Source organism: Cyanistes caeruleus, chromosome 4 (genome assembly GCF_971803275.1).
Source record: "Cyanistes caeruleus chromosome 4, bCyaCae1.hap1.1, whole genome shotgun sequence".
In the NCBI taxonomy this organism is placed as follows: Eukaryota; Metazoa; Chordata; class Aves; order Passeriformes; family Paridae; genus Cyanistes; species Cyanistes caeruleus.
The window spans coordinates 36,980,077-37,008,036 of record NC_141704.1 but is presented as its reverse complement, the minus strand read 5'-3'; the positions used below and the strand labels follow the sequence as shown (position 1 = coordinate 37,008,036).

Sequence of the window (27,960 nt, the reverse complement as noted above, 5' to 3'; positions counted from 1 at the left end):
GGTGTCTGACTGGAGATACTGCTACAGATAGGCTAATGTATCTGATGATTTTGGTTCCCCTTCTAGAAAAACGAATTGGTAGTTACGGCAGCCCCCTGTTTTTGTGGCTTTCTCATGTCCCTTGTTCACTTGCTACTCTCAGTTATTTCTTCTTTTCTTAAATCTATGTGCTAAAATCAAGAGTATTTCTTCCTATTTAGCTTTGTCTAAATAAATCAAGATCTGGTTTGAGTAGAGCAATGGCAATGAAAGCAAATAATTCATTTAGGTCTTCCTTCTGAGTAAAATCCTCTTGGTGGTAGATATTCTAATAAAGTGAATTAGTCAGGAGTTTCTAAGAGTGTCTGCCGTTGCATAGGTGACAATGTGCTGTGGAGGTACTTGAGCTAGATCTCAATTTGTTAACAATTTGGATATAGGATGCAAAGCAGAACTGGTTTAGCCTTCAGTATCCACCTGAGAAGCTGGTTGAATACTTCAACAGTGACATCACATTGAGAACGTAATTTATTTTCTTGTCCTCATCCTTTCCAACAAATATCAGAAAGCAATTAGCTGTGTTTAATAATTTCTATTCCTGTGTTCAGCCTCCTAAACTTTCCAAATGAGGAAGTCACATAGGGGACAAATTTGACTTCTCCAAAGGCAAAGAGGGTCCCGCAGCACTTTAATTTCAAGGGAGCAAGGTCAGGATGTAATTGTTACTCCCACTAGCTGCTGTTTTCTAACTGCTGATATTTTCTGTTTGCATTTCAAGAAAGAGTGAAAATTTCAGCTGAACTACATGTGAAAACTTTCAATTAAAAATATATTGTTTTTAGTAGATTTATTACAGAGATAATTTTATGCCGTAAAGTTAAAAAAATCTTTTTCATGATTGAGACAGTGTTGCTGGATTCAGCCTTAAATATTAAACTAGCTTTCACCTTTACTTTAAGGTGAAATAAACATAAGATCACTTTTTCGGTAAAGATACAGTTTTGGAAAAGCAGTCTTTGGTCTTAGTTCCAGGACAGCCAATGTACCAAGAATACAAAAAACTGATCCTAAAAATTTTTTCACGTCCTTATAAATTTGTGTTCATTGATTATTATACTCTATTTAGTTAAATGGAGCTGTCAGTAGGCATTTTGAAATGTATCAAGTTAGTTGGTGGGGTTTTTTGTACTAGAATTCATTATTCTGATAGCTTCTGTTCTATAACTATTCTGTATATTCTGTTCTGTTCGTAACCTTTGTTTCTACTTCATATGAGTCACTTTCCACTAGTTTGCAGTGCATTTGGTTGGTAATAAAAGGTCTTACAGTAAGGGTGTATGATTGTTTAATGCTGCTCTAAAAGAAAAACCCAAATATATTCGTGTTTCTAGACCAGTGCTGCAATTCACCATCAGCTCAGAGTCTGTTAGGATGCTTTTATATTCTGGGTTTATAACATATTTGCGTGTTTAACCTTCTCAAAGCATAGGCTTCACTTGTGGGGTTTTATGTACAATCAGCCTAGTTGGGAGGAAGATGTATACAGAGAAGCCTTTAATGGTAGCTAACTGCTTCTGTGGGCCCAATTAAGACTATCCAACTGTGAAACAGAGTCCCTGGAGTAACGGTGCGGTCTGCTTGCCCGGGTTTTCTGAGGTGGGGGGAAGGAGTCCTGGAATAGGAGAATATTCAATGCAGCATTGGAGAAAAAAATTTTAAGAGTTTTCCTAGGGGGGAAAAAAAACCAAACCAAAATCCCCAACAAACTCAACACAAAACAAAACTGAAAGAAGAGCAGCCCTCAAACTTTTGGTATGCAGTATTAATAAAGGTTGAGGTCAGCTTTATGTATGCACTGCATTCTAGACTTGACACTGTAGTAGCTGTGCCTGAGATCTGGATGCATTGTTGATCCAAAATCAATCTTGTTGCTCCTCAGAAGGCAATGAGAGATAATAAGTACTATTCACCTGATTGCCTTCCTGTTCTGAGACAGCTGGTGACGCTTGTCTTCCTGATAACCAGGAGTTTCAGATCTAAGGCAGGGATAAAGAAAAGCTGGGAGCTTGCTGAATCTAAATTTGACAGTCGATGACTGTGTAGAGGGTCAGGAGGGATAGAATCTGTGACACGTATAAGAAAGGAACAAAATTTATCTGCTCTGGTTGCAATGATTAGATGTCTCTTTGTCTGGCTTTCTTACAGTGGGTGATTGATTGTACCCGCCAGCTGGCTAATATCATAATTAACAAAGTTGCTACCATGTCTGAGAAGTTTAATCGAAAAAATTGCCGGCAGTATGATGCCATTGTCACAGAGATCACAAGCGCAGCAGTGTTGACTTTTGTACTGGTGGAGCCGCAGGACTATGTAGATGTGCTGAAAAGTCGTTCGCTGGGATAACTGAAGGTATGTTTCTTTCCCTACACATTTTTCCACTGTTCCTTCTTTTGAAAAATAAAGTACATGGTCCTTTGATGATACCTTTCATTTCAGGGTGGCATGTGAAGCTATTCTGTCGTATTTTAAAGCAGTTGCAATAGCAATCTAGAATATGTTTTATCAATGCGTCGAGAGGTGAATAATCAAAACTGTAGTTCAGTGACACTCACCCTTTATAAGTGGTCTTCCGTGTCTTGCCGTTTGCTTTTTGCAAAAAAATGTGGATGCAGTTGTTTCATAGCTAATTTTCTCAGCTGGAAGCTGAGAAATGCTGTTGACAGTCTCTGTTTTAGGAACTCGTAGTCCAGCTTGGGTTTATCTTTTGCAGTATTTATTTTCATACATTACTTCAAGTTGGACTGTAACTTAAAGGCATAAAAAAATTTTAAAAAACAGGGAAAAACCTGTGTTCTTGCATCTGTAATCCACCATAAGAATGTGTTGCTAGAACGCTTTCTTTTGTATATGTGTATTTGTGTCTGTGTGTTTGAAAAGAGAGGAGCACCGATGATGTTAGCTGGGAATTCACAGCACCTTTGCAAAATACTGCCTGAGAATCTCACTTACTCCTTTTGTATGTTTACCTAGTTTTCCAAGTTAAACATTGTTCTGCTGGGCTCTTTTCCTCTGCAATTGTATTTTAATGTGTGTGTGTGTGTGTGTGTGTGTGCACCGTGTGGTGGCTCAGTTATGCTCTGGAGTGTGTTGAAAATGCCAGCCTGACATATTGCTAATGAGTGTGCATATTGACAGTGACGGGGGCGTGTGTCTGTCTGTGTGCCATATATTAAAACAAAAAGAGGAGAGAGACGGAGACAGAGAGAGACAGAGAGACAGAGAAGGAAATATTGGGATGGGAAAGAACAGTTTATTTACATTACGGTATGTCAAAATGTTATTATGGCTAAAAAATCCATTTTAAATAGACACAAGATTTCTTTCTCGCAGGAGCTAATATGGCCATGGTAGGAGGATAAGGGAGACCCATGTATTTGGGTGGTATTAGTATTTTTCTGCCCAATAAATTCTGACTTTTTGGTACCAGCTTCTAAAATTTGGGAAATGAATTGTTTGCGTTTTGTTTCGGTTCTGTAACGAGCTCTCCCTGAGTTTTCTGTTGCTTTTCTGTCTGTGTGTCTTTACAGGTAAAATAGTTCTGAGCATTCAGATGGAATTGTTACAGTAGACTTTTGAAGGAATGTATTGTTTAGTAGCTAGCATAGCTGATGTTCATCTGAAACCAACATTTTTTGAGGGGATGTGCTCTTTTATATTTAACAATTATCTGTTTCGAGTTGAATAATTTTCTCATTTTGAGCTGATATTATTGCAGTGCCAGTTTAAAACTAATGCTGATGTGAATTTTTCTGAGAGACTTTGCAGTTCTCAGTCAATTTAATAGCAGATAAATTGTTCTTAATTGAAAGAACAAGCTACTCTTTTTTATTATTTCTTTATTTTCTTAATGGGTTACACCCCAAAAGAGACTTCTGTTTTGTGAGGAAATACTTCTCTGCAGGCCAGAAACATATTCCTATCATCATTATTATTCCTATCCTCTGTAATGGATTTTAGGTTTTAACTTATCCTTGTAAATCTATTGCTTTTCAAGAGCTGCTAAGCAAAATTAAAAATCTATATTTTGTTTTGAATAGAAAATGCTGTGAGCAGTGACAAAATAGATTAGTATTGTGATTGCAGACAATAGGGAAGATTAAGTTACTAAAACAGTATATTGTTGTTCTAAACTAAAGCCTGTAATATTTTCTGTAATTGAGACTTCGTGCATTGTTAGAACTCGGCTGGAGTATCAAATGGTTGTGAGGATTAGAGCAGACAACTAAAGCAATGTCACAGTAGATGTGGCTGGTTTTTAACAGGATTATCTTCTGAGATGTGTAGAAATGAGCTCTTGTAATAGTTTTGGAGGAATTAATAATTTTAGTAAAATGTTAATGGCAAATGTGCTAATGTAAAGAATTAGAAGATTAGCGATGCATCCTCTTGCATGGAAATAAGAATATAATAAATGTCCTGCAGGTGACTGAAGCTACCGCAATTTTATTGGAGATTAAAGTTTGACTGACCTTTGCTGAGGTGATTAACCCTTCTGAAATTAAAACCCAGTAGTAAATTATTCTGTCCAATTTAAATGCAAACACGAATGATACAGCATACTGTTCTAAGTGTAAGGGAAAAAAAAAACGTTTCAATTTTCGTTTTGCACTCAGTGAGATGTGATTGCAGACAGCGCGCGGCTGGGCTGTGGTGGAACCGGCCAGTGGCGACCTGCCCTTGCTCTGTTGGCTCCCAGCGGAGCAGCCGTGCCACGGGATGCAGAAGTTGGGAGCAGCTGCCTGCCATGAACCTCCACGTGCAGGAATGCCGGCAGGAGAGCGTGGAAGCGTCAGCGAGGTAAGCACTGCAAATCACTGCGGTTATGCTTTATCTGCTAGCGGGGACCTCAAGCCAGCTGATGCGTGCAGGGCCAGCGTGACACAGGTGAGGGTCCCTGGCCAGCCTCACAGGGCAGCTCCTCAGAGATGGGCTGCTCACCTGTGCAGGCCAGCGCAGAATTAGGAATTAAGTTGCATCTGTGTTGTCCTCTGAGCTGCTTTTTCCTTCTCCCCAATCCTGAAAAGTCAGGTGTACGAGCTTGTGGAACTGTACTTTTTGAGTGACAGAGCGCTTCCTCCAGCGCAGGCTGAGTGCAGGTGTGTGAATTGCTGCGCTGCTTCGCGGTTGTGATTCCCATCCTTCCGACAAGGGTGAACAAGCACCTTCTCAGGCTGTAGCCAGCACGTCATGCTGGATGGGTAGGATCAGGACATGATCTTAGTAGCTGTCTAAAGCCTGTGGGATTACTTGCATGTGTAAAGTCTCGCAGGTGGTTGTCGGAGTTGCTGTGGCTATGCTACTGGACAGTATTTAAAAAATCTAGAAAGTTGATTTCCAATAGCTCTTATAACTCTGCTTCACATTATGGTGTGTGTCTGTGTGTGCAAACTTTATTACTTAATATTAAATTGGAAAGACCTCAATAATATGCTTGCTGCATTTTTTATAAATCTTTCATTAAAAGTTGAACACTTAGGAATTCTTTCTACAGTATCTGCCTGACTCTATTTTTATTTAGCAGACAAATGAATGTCAAGGCAGTGATTTGTTTTCTTATGAATTACACTTAACTTTCGCAGAGTAAGAAATCAGGGTGTTGTTATGAAGAAGAATACTGTCTGAAAGTCATTCTGGAGGACTGTAATGACTCTCTGAGAGATTAAATTTACACTGATTAGAGCTGTTATAAATGGATCCAGTTCACATATTTTTGTTGATTTTGTTAGAAAATTATGTTTTTGTTAAAAGCACCAAAATAATGGTAAATTAGAAGTTTTGTTATTTGAGGTTGGCTTAACATGAAAGGATTCTGTTAATCTTCAAGGATTACTGTTTCCTTCCTTCACCTGCCAGTCCAGAAGAGGGAGGCAAGAGAGTCAGGTCTGCACCCAGGACTCTTGGTCTTCGGCATACACAGTACTGGATCAGACTGAGATGGATTTTTTCTTTTCTTTTTTTTTTTTTTTTTTTTTTGCTTTCTTTTTATTTCCTCTCCTTGAATCCACCTCTCCCTGACCACCTGAGAAGAGATAAAATAGCTCTTTGAAGGCTTTTGCTTGCATGCCAACAGCAGTAGTGCTGGGAATTGGGCTGAAGGGCAGAAGGGCTGCTGCAACTGTTTGGTCTTGAGTGGACTTTATGCCTAGTAAAATTTCCTATTTTTTCATGCAGCTGTAAGGCATTAAAATTATAATGAATGTGCCATCTGCATTCCATATTCAGTTTATCTCCTCACTTTTCATCAAGGAAGATTTCATATTGCATCTGTCAAGGTAGGGAAGTCCAAGGAATTGCAGTTCAGAAATTAAGGACCCTGAGGTAGCAGCTCACTTCTGTCTCGTCTTTTCATTTACACTTTAAACAGCCTTCAGAGAGATGGGTTGCTACTTCTGGGACCCAGCGAAGAAAGTGAGGAATAGATAAAAGCTAAACTTGTGGTGGAGTGACCTAAATGGAACAGCTGGCAAAAGTATAGAGGGGATCCTCCAGGGTACTGAATTATACCTTCAGGCTTGGATTAGTGGGATGTTTAACAAAGAGATCCATTTGCCAAAAGGATCTCTGCCTGATTTTTAATTATGGAACTACCGCTTCCTTCAACATTAGCAAATTATTGAGCTTTTTTTCCTCATGTAAAGTGTAGAGTACTAATTGTTGGGTTTTGGCTCTTGCTTTTGCTTTTCTCAAACTAAAAATTTTTGCATGTTCTTGAATTAACCATATGAATACCTGGAACATGAAGCGTTTCAACGGTTTTTATATTATGAATACTGAGTTTCATGCTCTGTAGAGAAAATATATAACTTCAAATATTTATTGTTTTGCTTATAATTCTGGAATGCTCTTGAGTGCTTGTAATAGGATGAAACTTTTCTTTAAATTGAGGAAAACAGTATTTATAGATTCTTTGTAGTCATACATATCTATCATATTTTAATTACCAGTAACTGGAATGTAAAATCCAATGTTTAAATTTTTTTTTAGTAGAGAGGTCCCTCAATTATTTACCATATTTTACAGTATAGCAATACAGGGGAGAAAAAAAATGGAGCTACATGTGCCAGAAATACCTTTACCAGCCAACTTTCATATATAGCATTTTCTCTTTTGAGATAGGCATTATTTCCTTGTCTGTTATCAGCTAATACTACGATGCATTTATTAAACCTCTGCAGAAAAAAACCCTCCAAATCACATGAAATAATGATACTCTAGCATGATATAAAATTTTCAGATGGGTGGTGCATCAGGAAAACTCATGATGAAGTAATAATACAGGCTAAATATGTATTTATTCAGTGTAGAGATTCTCCTAACTGTGCTTACTTAATATTCACTGAGGCACTCAGGCTGAAGAGACAGGGCAGTGCAGTAAAGCATTTCTGGGAAGTTTGTTGGAATACTATATCTGACTCCTTTAGGCAAAAAAAGTGCTAAGAATGTGGCTGGTGGAGGAGGGAGGAGGCAAGGATGTTGTCACTGTCCTCACTTCCTACAGACTGTAATATCTAAAATGAACACTGTTTGTCATTGCGCCTTTTGCTTTGCTCTTTTGAAAAAGCATTTAGCAAGCAGGTTCCCTCAGAGGCAGGTCACATAAGGTTGTTTTGATGATCTTCTCTGTATGTCCATGTTACCAAGTCACATGAGGGATCGGTGAGGTGCTTAGTGTGTGATATGTCATATAGGTGACTGTTGCCCTCTTAAAAAGAAACCCAGAAAAAAAAGGTGCAGTTAAAATTTCTTGTTTGCTCCCACTATTGCTCCCAGTGAAAATGGCATAGGGAACTGCATATACTTTTATGTTGGTCTGATATTTGTTTAGAAATTATCTTATTCAGCATTAATAACATTAGCAGTAGTCCTCATGATTATTTGTAAAGAAAATACCTCAAAATTTTACTCCTGCCAAAAGCTTTCTTTTTATTCTTCCCCTCTCATTTCAATATTCTTTCAATATGTTACTCAGACAATAGCTAAATGAAAATTTAAGGCCATTTTATCTACAGCATTTAAAAGATATTTTTACGATAGGATAAACTGCAATTTTCCATGTAGAGAAAAGTTTCTGAATAGTGAGAAATGCACTGCATTACATATGATTGGAAAACACTGCAATTTCAATAGCTACATTGGCTTAGACCTTCAAGTTGTAACAAATTCTTTTCCTTCACAATGATGTTTTTAGCAGCTATATATTCCACATTGCAAATCATCACAAAATGTATTGCATATTTTCCCCCAGAGCTAGCCTTAAATCAGAGAGAAGATACAAAAATTGTAGATTAATTTTAGGCTTCTGTTAAAAATCAGCAATTGCCGAGGTATTTCTTTTCATCATGGAAAATTAGCTGCAAGTTGATAATTGCATTCCTTGTTCATCAGACCTGTGTAGCTTTCTGAAAGTGTGCATAACAGAGAATTGAATTTGAATAACTTGAATAGCTGCATATGAAAACTCTTGGAGGATAATGTTTCAATGAACATTTCTTCATTCCATTTGAATAGAAATTAAAATTATCTTATAAATATGCAGTTTCTTACATTGCTTAAATGTTTGGGTTTGGGGTGGTTTTTTGTAGTTTTTTGAGGGTTTAAAATTTTGGATTAAGTGAGAGAAAGGGAAGAAAAGGATGTGAAACTTTGTAGGTCAAGGCAGGATATTTCTGAGTTATTTACTACTTTACACTCTTGAAATGGATGGTGGTAGAAATTTCTAGCTTTTTTAAAAGTAAACCAAAATGTGCCCTCTTTGAAGAAATTAAACTTAATTTAGTTGGGGGCTTTTTCATTAAAATTTTCCTGTCTGAAAATGAGAACAAGTTGGACCATCATGTTCAACAGTTCAAAAACTGCTTGAGGAAACACGAACTTTTAAAATCGCTAAAACTTCTGTCTAAAACTAATCCACTCTTTCATGTAGAAACACCGAAGAAAACATTTCTATGAAAAAAATACTGACAAATTTCTGAAAATACAGACCAATTAGTGAGATTTAATTTAGATATCTGTGACTGACTATGTATCATGTATATGTTAGAGCTGATTTACCATTATATTCTTGCCTTATTTGCAAAAAGAGACTCCTACTTATTGAAATATTACTGAAGAATCTAGCTTTCCCCACAAATTACACATTTTTTGCATAAATGTGCCTAATTACCTGAATTCAGTTTTGATTAGCAGTGTTAATTGATGCAGCTGTGGATGGGCTCTGTTTACCTAAATTACCATGTGCAAACAGCAATACGTTTGAAAGTGAATATGCTAAACTGAAAATACTAATTAGCTAAGACAGATTATTATTCAAGTCACATCTCAGAGCTTTTTAATGAAAGCCTGAATGTGTCAGGGCTTTATGATATTCAGACAGAAATGTCTATATTACATATGAATTCTAAATTTAATTCAAGGGAACAGATGGGATGTCGACTGGGGTTCTTCTCCATCGCTTCCAGTATTAATGTGAATATTTTACTCTACTGGATACATTTTTGAGTGTGTGTATGTGAAAGGAGCGTGTGTGAGAGAGAGAGGAGGGAGCCTCCCTCATTGTGTGCCTTGACAATGTGCCAGCCAGGAATGGTCTATTTTTGACTGACATATTTGCAAATTATAGGCACCTTCTTTCCCGGAATGAAGATAGATAAACAAGCTATTTTGCAAATTTAATAAGGCTAGATAGTAAATGGAATAAAACCAAATCACAGAAAGATTAAGCAGATTTCATTAAAAGAACTTTTGCAACAACAGAGGCTTCTCCTTTGGCAAGAACTAAAAACAAAAAAAAAAACTACAGTTTTTTATGTAATGGGACAATTGGGCTACATGTTTCAGATTGTCATGGAAAGGCTTTTAACTGCATTAATCTGTGCAGGAAAATACAAATGCAATTTATTTTCTTAATTTTATTTAGAGCAGCACAGGTTAAGGTATTCCATTATTGCACTAAATCCCTCTTTGTAGTTCAGTGGGATGCAAAACTCTAAATAAGTCATAAAAAAGTACAAAAGAATATCTAGAGCATAAGTGTTCTTGATATAGATCAGCCACCATACTGCATATGTCCAGTTTTCAATCCATTTATTCTTTTGCTTCAGAGCTTAAATATTTAGGGGTCAGCTCCCATGTGAAATACAGTAATTCCATCAAAATCTTTACACACCATGTCTTGACAAAATGAAAAGCCAGGGTTGTAAGTACTATACCGATTTGTACCAAAATAATAATTAGACTTGTAAGGGTCTAATTTCCTTATTTGGACAGTTCTTTTGTACATGTTCTCAACATATTTGTAGTGGTCCTGGTTCAGCATAGATACTTAGGGTTATAGTTATAAAAAAAAAGTCAGATCTTTTGATCTCAGTTGGTCAGAATCTATTTTCTTCAGTGCAATGAGAGAGAGAGAACTCTTTTGACTCTTTTATTCCACCATTATGGTGAAGAGAAATTGTCCTGGTTACTTTAGTTTTGTGGACACAATACTCCTTTTTAAAAGGTTCAATAGTTCTGTTTTTGTGTAAGTTGACACATAGAGCTGATGATATTTTCTGCAAGTAATTATCTAAGGTCTTAAATGTTATACCTGAGTCCTTTAGTCATGGCCTCTTGTACTCCATTAGCGGCAGCTTTACAGATGGAACATATTCCTAAATAAATTAGTTCCAGGTACCTTCATTGTTCAGCTGACAATTAACTCTGGCTGAAGAGGAGAACAGTAGTGGTACAAGTCAGATTTGGACCACTATGATAAAAAAATTGCTTCATTCCTATTACATTGCTAAATATGAGTGATCCTCTATAATGAACTGTCTCTTCAGTCCAGACATCTGACCTAGGAAAAAGCTTTTATCCCTAATAAATCACATTTATCAGGAGCTCTGAGTCATAAAATGTTATACTAGACCATTTAATGTCAAGTACTTCACCACCCTCAATAGAGCTTGACTTCTTTATGCAAGAGTAGCTGAAAGAGAAAAAGAGAGAGAAGCATCAACTCCTGGAACACAGAAAGGGAAAGAGGGAACTACACAAATACAAACTAATTTTAAGATAGAGTTTGGATAAAATCATGAAGCTTGCGTCCAGGCATTGCTCTCACTACCAAATTTCGGGAATAAATAATTCATAGACAAGATCTTTTGGGCAGTTGATGATCTTCAAATAAATTGCTAGATGAAAGAATGAATGGATTAACCCATAGCTTAAAAGAATCTAAAAAGGCCTTTTTTTCCATAGAAAGTAAAGCAGCAACTTCCACATAAATGTTTAAAGAAAGACAACACTTGATGCAGAAAATGTCTCCAAACTTTGACCTTTACTCAACCATTGTTTGAGAGCAAAATCAGTGCAAAAGAAGTCTGCAGTATTTGCTTTTGGCCTTTAAAACAGAAGTTCAGGCCAGAATGTTGGTGGCAGCAGTCAGCTGTTACTCAGGGCAACGATATGATACAGCTTCCAAAAGCTGATTTAGCCTTGCAACAGGTTCTTGTTTCCAGCTGACAATGTAAAGGTGTGTTTGGTATCTTCTGACACATGCTGTGCCCAAACTATGCATCCTACAGAATTTTTATAAAATTGTTTAGTAAAGAGATACAATAACCTTTTTAAGTTTATATCTTTCTGTAGTTCCAAAATTAGCTGGTTTAGGCATAAATTGACCAAATAACAATAAATAAATAATTATGAGCTCTGCAGTCAGCCCTCAGATAAGATGGACACAAAAAATCATGCAGGAAAAATAAGACAGTGTCAGGACTAATTGCCTATGTTTCTTTTATTTCTCAAAAAATTCTGTATCAATAAAAGTGAGTGGTCACCAAATTCCTGTGGAAAATACATCCCTTTTGGTCTACTGGAACTGCAAGTTTTAAAGCACATGTGAGAGCACATGGATATAAGTAAAAAGATTTGAATTATCCAGGAGACTTGGTTCTTATGAAATGTACTTAACCTGAACAGCAGACATGAACCAAGGAGGAATAATACCAAAGGAGATTCCTCACTCAGCACCACCTTGACAGGTTTTACATTCCCACTTCATGTTGCGACATTACATCTCTGGTCAGGGACAAGCCCATCTAAGAATGGAAATGGTTTCTAGTACTGGTTCTATGTATCTTTGATTTGAACTCATCTGTCTTGCCTCTTAACCATTCACGTTGAGTTTCACTTTCTTTTTTTTTCCTACAACAGAAAGACCAACCTGTTGCTAATGGGGAATTTCTCTCCTCAACTCCTCCTTAAATGCTTTTGGGCTTTTATTTTGCAGTCCACATTATAGTAATTCTTGTCATACAGGGTTAACTTGGCAGGACAGATGAGACACTGTGTTGTCTTGGTTTCTGCTCTGTGAATGAGTTGAGTGACTATATATACTCACCCTCTCTGTTTGGATATTTCCAGTGGATTCCTGAGATTTTTTGGTTCCAAAATCAGAGCAATGTTTCTGGTCTTCCAAGCAACTAATGTGTCAGTTTTGGCTCTGTGGGCTCTTTGACTTATTAAGGTATCTCTCAAAACAAGGAGACTGCTGTTCCTGCATTAGGGAATTTTCTATAGTGTACTTCTTTAAGTCAAAAAGTATCTTCTGCTTTTATGAAAAATTTTTGACATTTTTCAAATCTATTCCAATTTCCAGCATTGAATTTCTGAGATCTGATGCATTCTGAAGTAGTCTTTTTGTTACAAGTTTACTAGAACTTCCTACAGTTCACTTACAGAAAATACACCTCAGTTACTCACTTGAGCTTTTTTTAAGTCAGTTTTAGACTGAATCTATAGTACAATTTAATGTTTTCTATTTTTAAAGTTCATTGTATAACATTAAGCAATTAACATTGTCCTCAAGAAAAGGAAGCACATATTACATATCCTTTCTCTTTCACATCCCATCTCAAAGTATCCATTGGTACGAAGGGCTCCTGTTATAAATGCCTCCAGGACCCTGCCAGAGGTGAAGTCCTCTAGTCTATTCCAGATTCGTGTCCCCCTTCTCCAGGCTCCTTTTCTCTTATAGTCCAGTTGATATTTTACGTTCACTCCGTTTCTATACTATCGCTGTATCTCACCTCATCGTTTACCCTGATCCTCTTTTGTGTCTGTCCCTTTCTCCCTGTGCTTGGTACACAATTTGGGTAATTTTGATTTTTCTTGTTGATCATATTTCTCTTCTACTTAAAGATCTTTAGGCTGACCATGAGTTTCAGTTTGGTCTTTATTATAATGCAATTGCTCTTCCTTTCTAATAGTGTGTGAGTAATGCTATGCACCTGAAAAAAAGAGTTCTTTTACCTTTTACCTCTGAAAGGCAAAGCCAAAGTGTGTAATTCTACTAGGCTGCTCTAGACATCTGGGAGTGCTACCACCAATGGTGAATATTTTTTTCTAAGTGTCTTGTGTCAGCATGCATTTCAAAAATGCAAATTTCAAAAATTGCAAACTCCTACTTGATCAACTATTTCTGTGCTATCACAGAATCACACTCATTTTGCATGTGAACTTTTCCATATGCTTTTCTCTGCTAGATGTTCTTATGCCTCTTCTGCTCAGATTCAGCTTCAACCTTCATTTTTTCATTCATTAATTTACTTCATGTCTATATTTCAAACCACCATATGTATGTTAAAAGGGCAAGTGTAATAACTGTATGTTATCTGCAAACTTCCATCAAATCAAGGGTGATAACTAAAAATTTCTTTTTCACATCACTTGTCTTTTTTATTCTACTTTTCAATTAAATTTCATTAATTTTTCTCTGTTCTTCAATACAGATGAAATTATTCCTCTTGTACTTTTTTTGCACTAATTAGAAACAGTCTGCTTTTTATAAAAAATTACTTTCAACTACCTAAAACTACATAAGATAGTGAGAGAAGGAAAAGCAGAGTAGGTCAATACCACCTATTCTGCCACATTAGAGATACTCTGCTTGTTGTTTTGTTGTCCATGTCTGTGCAGAAATATACCCAGAAAGGAAGACTCAAGCTATGTGGATAAACTCCTTCCTTAGGTAACTCCATTAGTTCCTTTGTCTGTGACATTAAGTAGAGATTTCTTGTCTGCTTTTCAACCTCACATAGCTTTGTTCTTACTACCTCTCCTCAATAGTCATTCATTTTTTATTGTGTTTCCCCCATCTACATTCCTCCTCATCGATGACAATGATGCTGCAAGCCTTTCTTCTGGTAGATATTGTTATGTGTGTTTGTGTGAGGGTGCCCTTGTGGGAACTCACGAGGTTCACACTCTGGGCCAGTTCCTGTTTCAGACAGAACTGCCATGAAATGAATAAAGCCTCAACATAAGACAATAAGTTTTCTTATGTTAGCATGTCTGTTGATGGACTATTTCAGGTTTCAATTGTCAGCTGTGCCAAGTGAGAAGCAGAACAAATATTATGAGTATTTGATTTAGTTTGATTCTTTCCTGAGCGTGTGTGCGTGCACTGACTGACGCCTGCACAGCAGTCATGAAACAATCTGTGAGTGGCATTTTTATGTTGCCATAAACACAGAACATTTAATTTGGGTATCTACTATAAGAGACATGATTTTTTAATAATGGCTTTTCCAAGCCTATAGATTCTCAGAAGGAAAATTACAAGACCAGGTAAAAATATGCCTAACTGCATTTAAAGTAGTGAAAAGTGAAAATCTGTAATTGGCATACTCATGTGTATGCATGTACAAATGCATAGCCCATCAAAATGGCTGTAAAGATCACACAGAAAATTTATCAAAACTCTCACCATCTCTCTCTTCTTTTTTCTTGACAGTTCCTCTTTGGTTGACCATTTTTGGGGCATTTGGAGCATATTCCAACAATTGCCAGTGTCTTTTTCTAAACAGCCTAAAAAGTCCTTTTTTTCTTAGATGAAAATTATCTGTATGCTTATTAGTCTCCAGAGTAGTATTAGACTACGTTTAAATCAGAGACTATTTTTATGTTAATTTTCTCTCAGGATATGAGAATGGAAATTTTACTTTTGGAAAGAAGGAAGAAAACTTGGCCAAATTCCCAGTGGAACAAAATACTTCTTTCTAAGCACATGAGCTCTCAGATGTGTAAAATCAAATCTTGATATTATTTTACCCAGCCTTTTTTTTTTTTTTCTTCTTCTTTTTTTTTTTTTTTTGGTTAGATGGTGTAGCTTTTAAATGTTATTGCTTTGATTGGCCTTTTCCTTTTGTACCTATACAATTTGAGTCTGCCCTCAACAATGTCAGTGTGCTCTAAAATATTATGCATGATAACTCTTTCCCCATTTCTTCATTAAAGTATGAACTTTGATTCCTTACTGGTACTATGTATTTCTCTATATGGTCTCTTTCATCTCTTTAGTGAAAAAAAATGACTCTGTAAGTCCATGCATGTGTGAAGGAGAGATAAAAGAAAGATTTTAGGCAAGTCCCTTTGTTTTTCTTTCATTTCCAACTTCAGTTATAAGGCCTCTGAGGGAGGAAAGTACAGAAATTGTTGGGTTATAGTCTGTGCTGGGAGGAGCTGGGGACTCCAGGTACTATCTTGATACGAGTAAAGGAAAAAAAAGTAGTATAAATAGCATGACACAGAAGAGAGGCATAAATATGAATAGTGTCATTTTAACTCTTGTGCTTGTTTGTCAAAGACAAATACTCTGTAAGTGATCAAACGCTGAAATGTTACAAGGATATAGGGGACAGCTACAAAATAATAAAACCACTATTTTTTAACTCAGTGGAAGACTCTTCAGGGCAACAGGTGCATCCATTCTAGTTTGTACAGTACCAAGTAAAACAACAACTTGGGCCTGACCATTCACCAATGGCTTTATTTTTAATATATTATGCATTTAATATATTATGCATAATATATTATGCAAATATATACATATTTATATGTATGTATTAAGTAACTGAAAGGTTGATTTCACTTGACAAACAAGGGAATTCAGCAAAAATTAAGTGCACATTACTGCTTTCTAGCTTTTGTGTGTCTGGTTCAGTGCTGTGTCAGGACAGAAAGCCATAAACAATCCTTGAAAACTCTTTAAAAGAAATTATTGAATGCCTAAATTAATGGTAGATGTTAAAGAAAGTCTGCCCTTAAAAAGAGCTTTTCTTACCATAGCTATTAGGTTTAAATGATTTCAGAGCTGAACTTTTGGAGTAGAACCCACAGAGAGTCAACTTCAATCAGAGTGATTTCTGAGGCTTAAAAAAAGAAGACATTCATGTCCTAGGAATACAAAATTTGAAAAAGAAACCTGTGGTGTCTGTATTGCATTATATAAACTGTAATTTGCTGGGTGATATGACAAACAGCATGAGAAGAACCTTGGCTGCCTCTCCATTATACTTTTGTAGGACAGCTAAACAGTCTGATCACCTATATGTTCTGAGTTCCAAAACCTGTTCTAATACCAAACAAAAAAAGTACAAAAACGGACATTCAGTTTTATTAAATAATTATTTATAGTGAATACAACTTGGAGAGGATTAAACAATACACTGTTGAATACTGAATAAAGATGTTTTTTGACAGATGATTTAAATTTTACTCTAGAAAAATGGTGAAAGGTTTAATGTTCAATGTGAAATTCCCAAATCATTAAGGACTGTGTAGCAGAGAATCCTTTAAAACAACTGCTGATTGGAAATATATATTCACTTTTCTTCTTAGAAATACAGAAAAATTCAAGTGATGGCAACTGTTATTTATTCAAATGTTTAGATTCTCACTCATGTGATCAACCAACACTGAATTTCTGGATGAAATTCTGGGAGGAAAACTCAGTTATAAATTCTTCCTGCACATATGTATATTTTTTGGGATCACTTCATTATAACTTTAATTTAAGAAAGGATTTTCTGTTTCTTCCCACTAAACATACATAAAATGTTATCTCTACCACGTACATACGGTATTTTAATTGCATTTAATTGTTCTCAAACCTAATTTGGTGCATGTTAAGTCTAATGGCATTGGAGCTGGGAGCTGTATCAGTGTGCACATGAGAGGATTTGACAAAATGTAGTATTATCCATAGTAAATCCAAAAGTGTTCTTTTCCCCTATGCCTTGAAAAAGGTCTAATTTATTTTAAGAATGAGTTGCCACTCAAGACATAAACATTACACCTAGTAAAGTGTATTGCAGCCTTTTTTGAGAGCGCTGTATTTCCTTTGTATAGCAAAAAAAAATGACAGGTTCAAATTACACACATCACAGAGTGGCTTTTAAGGGAAAGCAAATGTTTACTAAGTGATTAACTGACAAAGAATCATAGAGTTATCAAATTAGAAAAGACCTTAAAGACCATCCATATCTGGGACCCATTCTGAAGGACGCAAAACAGGTTTAGCTTCCCCAGTATGATGGAAGATGCTGAAATGTTTCTTATGTCTTCACTGAGAAACTTTTTATATTGAGCACAACAAAAAGAAAGGCAACACCAAAAGCACACAAATAAACAAGCTCACCAGCCTTTTCCAGTAGCTAGTCCTTTCAGAAAGAAGACCTGTTGGAGTACTTGGAAGTAGTAAAACTGGAAGCCACCACCTAACACTGCTTTGCTGGAGTTAATCTTAGTAGTTATATCTATCTCTCAAGAATTTCTTCCTCATCTGTAAAACAGTTACCTAAATCCTTTGTATGAGATCAATATAAATATTATAATAATAATAAATAATAATAATATAAATATGTGCATGAGCAACATGGCCTGCTGCAGGTTCAAGTGATGCCAGAGCTCATCTAAAACTAGGATTGTGTCTGGGCCATGCTCTGAAGCCAGGTTTTTGTTGTTTTAGTTTTTGTGGGGGTTTTTGTTAGATTTGATTTTTTTCCTCTTGAGAAGAAGGGTACAGCATGTCAGCTGGTCAGAACAAGACTGAAGAATACATGGGTGACATCTAATCTTGGTAAAAAAAATATGAGAATGCAACCCTCCCGCAAGTCCTGTGAGGACTGACCCATGGTCAGGACAGACAAATGGCATTTTCCTTTGTTATCAGCTGTTTGGGGAGGAGGGGCTTTGTATCAGAAATGAAGGGCAGGATTCATTTGAGTGAAAGGCTTTACAGGGAATACCTGTCTTGTAGCTCTCATGGTAATGTGCTTCCAACAAAAAAAAAATATTGAGTGGATTCATGTTTTTTCAATTGGCTAAAATCACATGCTGGATGGGTTTCAGTAATCTAGTGTTCACAAGACAAAGGCACCTACAATTCCTTTCATTGTTGGGACACAGAATTGCAAGGTTTTCATTTTCAAATTAAATATATATAAATGTTGCAGTCTCCTGGTCACACACAGAAATACAGAAAGTAAGACATCCTACTTGTGGGATCCTGTTACACGAAGTGGTGTTCCACTTGGATCACAGCACTTTAGAATTAAAAGCTGGAAAGGAAAGAAGTGTGATTCCTGCACCTAACCAAAACACTTGTTCAACTGTGAGAATATTGTTTAAAATGAAATCCTGATTAGAAGTAACTGAAAATTTCTCACCTTTCTGAGAAAACTGTTTTGGTGGTTAACTAAACCTACTTTTATATGCAAGTTAGCAATATTTTTAATTTTGTGCAATTTTACCATCAGCATGGCTAATAATCATATGGAAGGCAAACAGTATCATAAAAAATATTACAAAAAGGTGTAGAGTGTTGTCACCTGTGTGTGAGGCTTAAATAGGATCAGCTTCTCACGTGGTTTTTTTGTGCTAGAGTGAGATGGACATCATATGAAATATTTCAAAGATCTACCCCTTCCCTATGTGATACAATGGATTAGAGTTTAAGTTGCCTGTCTGTTAACATGTGCTGCCCTTGAGGAGACGGGGAAAAAAAGGAATAGCGGCAAAGGTAGTGAGGTCTTGTAAACATGGCATGATCTGGCATCATGTTATTGTGTTGAAAATGACATTAAAGTATGTTGATGAGGAAATCATTTTGGAAAACTGAGTTCCGACATTAAATGTTTGTGTCTTGAACAAATATCTTGTCATGATGAATAATAGGGTTTTTTTGGCAAAAAGATTGATAGGGTACATGAGTTCCTCTTTGAGCTTAGGTCAGGAGGACAACAGAACTTAATTTCTCTGTTCTCACTCCTTCTGTTGGGAAACAACAAGAATAAAAATCACAATGTTGTCATGGTGCCTCAGAAGCTGGAGACTTCCTCTGTAGTTACACATCTAAATTCCTATTTCAGTTTCAGCATCATCCTGAAGCTGACAGTGGAAACCTGATTTTAAAAAGTAAGAGTAGTAGAGACTAAATCAACTCTTATAAATCTAGTGATTATTTCTCCCCAGCCCCTTTTCCATACAGGCACTTGTCCACTCCACAAACACTCTTTTCTTCTTTCAAGAGCTTCCTAAATTGTAGAAGAAAGTCTTATATTTAAATTACCTGTCCATTGGAAAGTCCATTTCAATTGAAAGTATCTGCTGCCATTAGCAGAACAATTCCTGATGCTTTTTGTTATTTGCTGTAGGTTAGCAAATTTTTTTGTTTCTGACTTCCCTTCAGAGTCATAAAGTTCTGGAGGACTGACTATATATATATATATATATATATATATATATATATATATATATATATATATATATTTATGTAACTCTTCTGCTGCAATTTTCATGTTACCCTGTGATGTACAGGGCTTGAAGGGAGGGAATATGACCATATGGAAATGGCTTTCTTATCCAAGTGGAAACAGGCTGAGTCAGCTTGCAGGAGGGGTCCATAAACATTATACACTAGAGGAACTCACAGAGCTGTACTTTAATGGCCATTAATTGCCTCTGCTGTGCATTCAGGGTCAGGATACATGGAATACATATGCTTGCATTATGAATGGAAGGAAAAATATCTTCTGAGCAAAATAAAATCTAATGTTAATTAAAATTTTCCAGGGGTTGGGATGGATAATTCTTCTTTTGTGTTCTTAAATCTCTTTTGATTTTAATTGCATGACGAAAAATTGACTGTATGTGTAATGTTAGCAAGTGTTCATATTTGATTGCAAACATCTGTGAATGCTAAGTCAAAGAATTGAATTACTTTAATTGGGGTGGGTTTGTTTTCTGTTTCTTCATGAGGTTTCTTTTTGTATACTGTTGTTGTTTTTTTCCCCAAGACAGCCACACTGGTAATAAAGCTTGTACTGTCAGTATGCTGAAGGTCATTCCTATAATCTATTCAGTAAGATCTGCTCCCCTCTAGGTGAAAAAAAAATTAACTGAGCGTACCTAAAAATGTCTAGAAAATTACACTTACTGATTTTCAGTTATGTATTTCAGATTCACATAGAATTCAATGAGTGCTCAGATCAAATATGAAAAATTGTAGCAAGTTTCCGATGTTATGCACAGGGCTTCCCTCCCTCCTCCCTTCTGTGCTGTCTTAGAGAAACAAGGAAATTCTTCTCAGATATGGCAAAGGATAAAATGAAGTGATTAACATTAAAACATCCCTAATACTCTGTGATATGTTTTAAAAATGGAAACAAAGGTAGGATACGTCTTATCTGTCTGTCGTGGCTCCCTGTGCATCTGTCTGTCTCTCTAGAGCAAGTCAATAAAAATGATTAGAGCTGGCATCTCACAATCGTACACCCTTAAAGCATGAAGCAATAATACTGTGAAGGAAATTTTTTTTTCTGACCTTTTCAAATTACATCCAACTGTCTAGGGAATTTCTCAGTGACTAGAGGTAATAAAGTTCAATCCGTTTTGCCGGTTGGCTTCAAATTTAGCTCCTCAGAAGCCCTAACTTATCTTTCCTTTTTATCTTGGCCTTGGCATCTATTCAGTACAGTAATCCATGCATCTAAATCTTTTTTTCTCTCCGCTCTCAGGTTTAGCTGGTGGATCATATTGTGAAATCTGCAGCCATGAAAGGCCCTCCATTTACTGCACCCTTCAAAACGAAATGTTAGCATGGGAGGCTAAGCTGGTATGTTGCCTTTGAGAGGCTCTTGTTGAATTTAATTAGCTTTTAGATTTCATCTCCATCTCGCATCTCAGCTTTCACCATTGTGTGTGATTTAGGCTTCACTGATTTCCATTATTTAAAACTTTTCCAACTTAGCTGTGCCACTTTAGAATACTGAGGGGAAAGTAAAGTTTAAAGTTCATTGTCTTAAATTGATTTCTATTTCGCTTTTATGATATGAGCTCAGAAACAATAGAGACACAGCCTCCCAATAAGTTAGGATTCAAGTGACAAAGGCAACCATTTCTGCACGTCTTGTTTCTCTTTGTACGCCATGAAGTAAAAGTGGAAACCAGAAAAGAACGTTTTTATCAAAATATTTCTTAAATTATTTTGAAATTTGTAAAAGCTGAAGTTTACTGCTGTCTCTTCCCTGAAATATTAACTCTGTGTTTAGATTTATATCTGATCCTCTAATGAGTGACCTGCAGAATATTCCAAATGTATACCTATCTAAAAGAAGCTGTAAAACACTTGCTTTTAATCATGCAAGTAATACATTGGAAGACATTTCTAGCTATTTTAATAGAGTTACGAGGGAAAGGAGTAGCTACAAAATGGTTTGGTAAAGATAGGAGGTTTGGGTTTTTTGGGTTTTTTTTGTGGTTTGTTTTGTTTGTTTTTGTTGGGTTTTTTTTTCTGAATTATTCTTCATTTTGATTCTGTCTTCTGAAGTGAAGGGAAACATGGTCAGATGGGTAAAGTAAAAAACTGGGAGTTTATGGATCTTGCCCCTGTATGTAAATGGACCTCTGCTAGGGCTGCAATGTTTGTCAAGTCACTCAATCACTTTGTACCATAACCCTGGCTATTATCAAAAGCTCTCAGGGAGTGCTCAGCCGAGGATGAGCACAGGATGGAATCTGACTATTTCACTGTGTTTAATTGATTCAGCTAAAATGAAATAGGGTCCTTTTTAATCAAAATATGTTGTGCTCCATTGATACTAGCCATGTTGAAAGTGGGATAATCAGTAATCTGAAGCCTGCCATGCCTGAAAGAATGGCATTCTCAACAAAATTACTGAGGATATCTTTAATTCTGAAATTAATTTAAGAAAAACAGTATCCCACATTGGCAAGGCTTCTCACATTCACAGGTATTTTTTTTAGTGTTCTTACTGTCACTTCCTGAAAAGAAATGTTGCTAAATTGAAAGATCCAGTTTTATTTTTAATCAAGCAGGCAAAAGCATTTCAAAATTCTTTCATTATTTTACTGCAAAAGATAACATACCTAAATTTGCAATATGCTAGATCTTGTCCTTATTTCAGAGATAATATGGAGGGACATATTAAAGTGTACACAAACACCCAGCTTGCTATTAAAATAAAGTTAAATAAATGTTTGTGTGGATGTGTTCATTTACTTTCTCATCTTGGAAACTCCACTGATACATATAGAGCTATTTTTTCTTAGAAACAACTGTTTTTTAGTCTAGATGAATCAGGCTTCCTCTGATACTCTAGTATTCAGATTGATCTCTAGACAAGCAACCCAAAAGGGTCCATAGTCCAAGTATCAGAGGTCTGAGAAATACCTCATGGAAATAGCAGGTTTTAGCTTTTCAAAGCAATGTCACTGTTGTTGGCTATATATACCTATCTTTTTACAGTTGATGCTTGAAAAAATATACTATAAATAGCCCACATAATATTTCAGGCAAAAATTCATAAGAATGGGATAATTTTGAATGCAAGTGGGATATTAAGGTGGTAGATATGTGAGTTTTCTTTCACGGAATGAGTTCTTATTTCCAGAATTCTTTCTAATTTGCAATTTTGAATGCTGGGCAGCAGCATTTCTGCTGACAGGTTTTTCTGTCATAGTGATGTCAAACCATATTGATGGTTTTCCATTTAAAAGTATTGAAAACTAATTTCAAGGAGAAAGGTTGTGGTTTTTTAAAATATTTTATTTATTTGTTTGTTTGTTTATTTATATGAATTTCATTCAGCATAGTATATATTACATCAAAGGATCTATGCTGTGATATCTAAATGCTTACATTTCTTTTCTTGGAGTGTCAGTGTGGACAACCACTAAGCTAAATGTAGCTATGTTTTACTTTGTCAAAGTAAGGCATTGTGGGTTGCTGAAGGCCTCAACACCTCAGAACAATATTCCAGTTTTTGTTATTACTGAGGAATATCCAAATCCTCTTTGCAAACCAATCCATTCCTTAAAGTAGCTAATTAAAAAAAAATAAAAAATGAACAAACCACAAGTGTCTTTCAAATCAAACATACTATATTATGTCTTATAGTGGGAAACAACAGATATCCTTATGTTTTCCTGGTTTAATGTCTTTGTTACTTTCCTTTCTATTCTGTCTTTCCTGGTTTTCATAAATAGGGAGTACAATAATAATATACCAGGTATATGAAAAATGTGCTTCAGGTTTGCTTTTTCCTCACTTAGAAAACACCGAGTTTAACAAATATTTTTGAGAAGAAAATGCTGTAGATTGAGCCAAAGTAACTCCTGTCCAGTGATGTTAAAATAGGAGATTGCATTGTGCATATCAAAGGGATTGTGTGAACGTTATTGATACACTATTGTTCAGTGTTATTTTTATTTTCATCATTAGTCTATAAAGTCTTAATAATTAGCTCTCTAATTTCCCAGAAAAAGCATGGTAATTTGTTGAACTGGTTGAAGAAAGAAAAAAAAAAAAAGCTGACCAATCTGGCATTGTAAGCTAATAGTATAGAACAAAGCATAGTCATAATTAGTCGAGAAAAGGACTTTCCCTGTTCATTCCAGTTCATAATAAAAAGTGCCTCACCAAAGTGACTTAGAAAATAATACATTCAGACTGAGCAGAATTACCGCCTAGCAGATTCTATTTATCTGTAGCTTAAAAAGCAGCTGCGTTTTTGTAAAAAGCAATGAATGTGGCAGTCCTACTTAAAGGTAGAAGAAAAAGAACACCCCTTGTTTTGTAATAAGGGGATTTTCAATTTAAAAGAGAGAGAGAGCCTGTTGTGTGAAGTATGGTTATTACATTCACTGTATTCTATCTCACCCACCAGGAGGCTAATAACGAAGGAGTCAGTGAAGGAGACCAATGCCACGAGGGTTATCTCGCAGCCCCAGATGCTGGATAAGTTGAAGGAGGCAGAATCGCTTTTGGATGACATTCAGGAAGGCCTTGAATGATTATCTGGCGAAGAAAAGACTATTCTTTCCAAGGTAAACAGTCCATTTCATCTGTCTGCTGTTGGTGTTGGTGTAAAATATGTTTATATAAATACCACTAAAGTTCATTTTTTATCGTTTTCCAGGGTTTTTTTTCCCTAGATGCAGCAATGATCTCTTAGGAATACTTTTTGAGACAAAGGATCCACTCCACCTCCAACCACACCTAAGGAAATGCTTTGAAGGAATTGACAAGCTCACTTTTAATCACAAGAGAGAAATTACCCACATGGAGTCAGCAGAAAATGAAAAAGTAGAGCTCACGCTGCGAATAATTCCAGCAAATGCCAAGGGGCTAGTTGAGAAATGGCTTCATGAGGTGAATATCTTTAGCTCTTACTTAGGGTTTGGTCACTGTATGATCATTTTCTTTTTTAGGAGCAATGAATATTATAAGCATATACTAAACAGCTCTCTGAATATTTGTCAAAATGTTGACGGATTTCAGCCTTATTGTTGTTATTTATTGTGAGTAATTTAACATCTGCAAACACGCAGAAATTAATTCTGATAAAAAGCTCTCGAATCAGGCTGTCAGCAGAAGTCGGTCTGTGTCTGAAACCATATGTCTGAATATATGTTTGAGTCTACATGTATGTGTTTTGTGCTTTCATGGTGTAATGTCTGTAGTTCAGGAGGATAATATGTAAAAAATAATCAAAGAAATGTAAGATTTTTGAATGCTTCCCTCCACCCTGCAGAAAGTGTGTCCCATTGTGTTGGAGGGGTTTAATATCCAATCATTTTAACAAAAGGGAAGAGAAATTATGTCACTGATAACATCCTAACCTTTCCCCTTTGGGCCTCTAATCTAAATTCATTGGTTTCAGTACGAAATTAGTTTGGTGACCTTTTTTGTTTGCTTTATATAACCTTCCTCTCCCAGTGGATAGGAATGGGACCTTCCATTCTTTTTTCTTTCTGGGCATTTTTCTTCCACGTGCTTACCTTTCTCCTGTGGCAGGATCAGCCCCAGGAATCCTACTTCCCCTGTGATCATTGTTGCGGGCACTGGTCTCATCCTCAGTGGCTTGTCCCTGGGTGCTCCCTAGGCAGGGGTAAGTGGCAGGGACTGGCACCCAGCTCCAGCAGGAGAGGGGAGGGGAGGAGGAGGGGGTTTGCTGTTTTTAAAGCCAGATGATTGGGCAGAGGCTGGGGGAGAATCCCTGGGCAGCGAGACCTGGAGCAGGTGGCAGGATAAAGGTGTTTGGCCCTATTCTGTACTGAGTTTCTACTGGCTGGGTGAGCAAAGCCAGGCTGCATAAGCCCACTTGTGAATTCCCTTTTCCCACACAATGAAGCAGCAATGTGCCAGCTTTGGATGGAGCCCCTTTAGGGAGTGACTGCATGCAGTTTACAATGATCCATCTGCATCATTATTCAGGATGAAGGGGTTCAGGATTATTCAGGGAAAGGAGAAGAGTGGGGATGATTTAGGCAAGCCCAAACACTTCCCACCCTGCTCTCTCTGTCAAGCCAGTAGATTGGTTTTGGATTAGTTTACAAAGTTGTCTTCCATTAAAATAAAATAAAAAGAGTGACATGAATAAGTGGAAGTCCTGAGGAGCTCAGGAAAAACCCAGATTCTCAAGCCTATGATATAACTTTTAGTTTTCACTTTCTTCCACAAATGAAACAGGGTTGAGGGGGGTGAGCAGCTGTGTTTATTTTAATACATCTATTTTAACCCTCTCCTAAAAACAAATGGGAAGGTTTGGGAGTGCATTAATCCGGATCTGATTAGTGTCTCTTTCTCCCTCAAAAGTGCAACCTGAGATTAATGAATATAAACTAGAGTTTCATATGCAGTCTTTAAGTCATTTGCATGTTTTATGCATGATAATTGAATTTATTTATGCACTTCCTTTCATTTAATAATTTCTCGCTCTTTTCTATGCTATCAACATTATATTATGCAAGAAGTAGGATTTGGTAGGCGAGAAAGGATAGCAGTATATAAATCAAACCCGAGTTAATTTTGAGTTCTAGTGTCAACACTAGATCAGAATTAATATTGGTCCCATGCCAGTGGGTTTACATGGCTGGGAAGATGCAAAATATTTTTGGTAAAGCATAGACTTTTAGCTTGAGACATTTCTGATGCAGCCTAGTTTGCTTGCAAGTGCACAAGCAAAATTATTTTCAAATGGCAGTTAAATTATTGTATTGACTTTTCAATGACCCTAGAGACTTGTGTTTCTACTTGGCCAATTAGTAGTAATAAGAAGATGAATAGTAATTACACTAATAAATAACTGTGTTCAGACCAGGACCTCAGTATTATAGTCTGGGTTAGAAAATAAGGCTATTTTATAATTTGTCTCATTTGGTTTTTCATCAGGAGAAATATGGACTTTGGAGCTATAGTAAATTTGTCATAGCCAAGAGGGCAAAAGTCCAAGGATGAGAGGGTCATGGAGCTCTGTGACAGTAGCTGTTTTAGTGTCATAAGCAGGGAATCTTGTCCTGTTGCTGCAATTAAGCTCAGATGTCTTAAAGATGTCTTAGTGTTGGAGGCTGATTTTTTATAAAGCATGCCAGGAAGTTACTCAGGAAAATTAGGAAAAAGATGCTGGTAGTGGTGCTTTCATAGCCTTTATCTATACCAGTTTCTTTTGTGTCTCTTGTCTTTCCTTATGTCTTGAAAGATGTATGTGGAAGTGATATTTTTCTGTGGTGTCCTGTCTTTTATCAGTGAACTAAATGGTTGTGTCATGTGACTGTTTCTTGATTCTTGTAGGTAGGAATGTGTTTAAAGGCTAAAGCTCTGTTAATTTGTGATGTAACCATTTCAGTGTCTTTCTTGTCATTGAAATGTAGTTTAAAATGTTCAGTAATGTAGCATGAAATCATTGGTTAGTTTTGGAATGGTGGTGAAATCATGTGAAGAAAATAAGTATTGCATCTGATCAAGATAAATTCACTCTAGTGTTTTATGGCTTTTTATTCCTATGTGATAGTAATAAAGTCTCATGTAGGGATGGAAGCCATGAAATACATTGTGAAAAATCATCAACTCAGATGGGGCCATCAGGATAGCATGCGGTAGTTGTAGAGTTATTGAGAATGATTGGAAGATGGTTTAGTGTGTCATCACTTTGACTACCATGTTTTTTGCATTTTGTTTTTTCATCCTTCACCCATGTAGTTTGATGGGAGGAAATCAGTTTGTAACGAGACAATCCATCTTTACATCAGTGTTCAGTATTTAAATTGTTCATGCATCTTTCATTTTCTGCCAAAGATAACACTGTATATGAAACCCTTAGCTAAGAATTTAATATAGCTAATAAACACATGCCAAAATGAATACAGAGAAATGCCAATGAATTTTTAAATGCTTGGAAGTAAGGAAGGAAACAAAGAAAGGTCTACCCTGTTAGTAACTGGTCCAGATTCTTTATTTCCATGTTTAAGAGCAAATCTGATATGTAATCCAGGGATTAAAAAATAATTCTTTTCTCTGTTTGCATGTCTTTCTGAAAGTGCTTGTTCTTTTCCTCTCTGGAACTGAGATGAAGGCTGACAGTGTGTTGGGCTCAGAAACCAACTTCTGACAAATTCCTTACAGTGCTGCTATTCCACATATTGCCTTACTGCTCCATCTCCTTTGCTTTTGTGTACCAATTTCCTTTGGGACTGTTTGAGGGAATGTTTTTTATTCTGATGCAACTATTTCCAATTTTTTCTGTTGTAATATTTCTCTGAAGCATATGTTAATAAAACATTATTGATTTCTTGGTA

The 27,960-nt window shown here is 36.3% G+C and overlaps 1 long non-coding RNA gene across 1 annotated transcript; it reads left to right on the top strand.

Moving 5' to 3' along the window:
- Positions 1–30: 30 nt before the first annotated feature.
- Positions 31–27,960, top strand: LOC111937358 (uncharacterized). Its single transcript, XR_002868576.2, has 5 exons — positions 31–2,388; positions 4,653–4,836; positions 20,880–20,977; positions 24,051–24,210; positions 24,303–27,960. It is a non-coding gene; the product is annotated as an uncharacterized LOC111937358 (long non-coding RNA).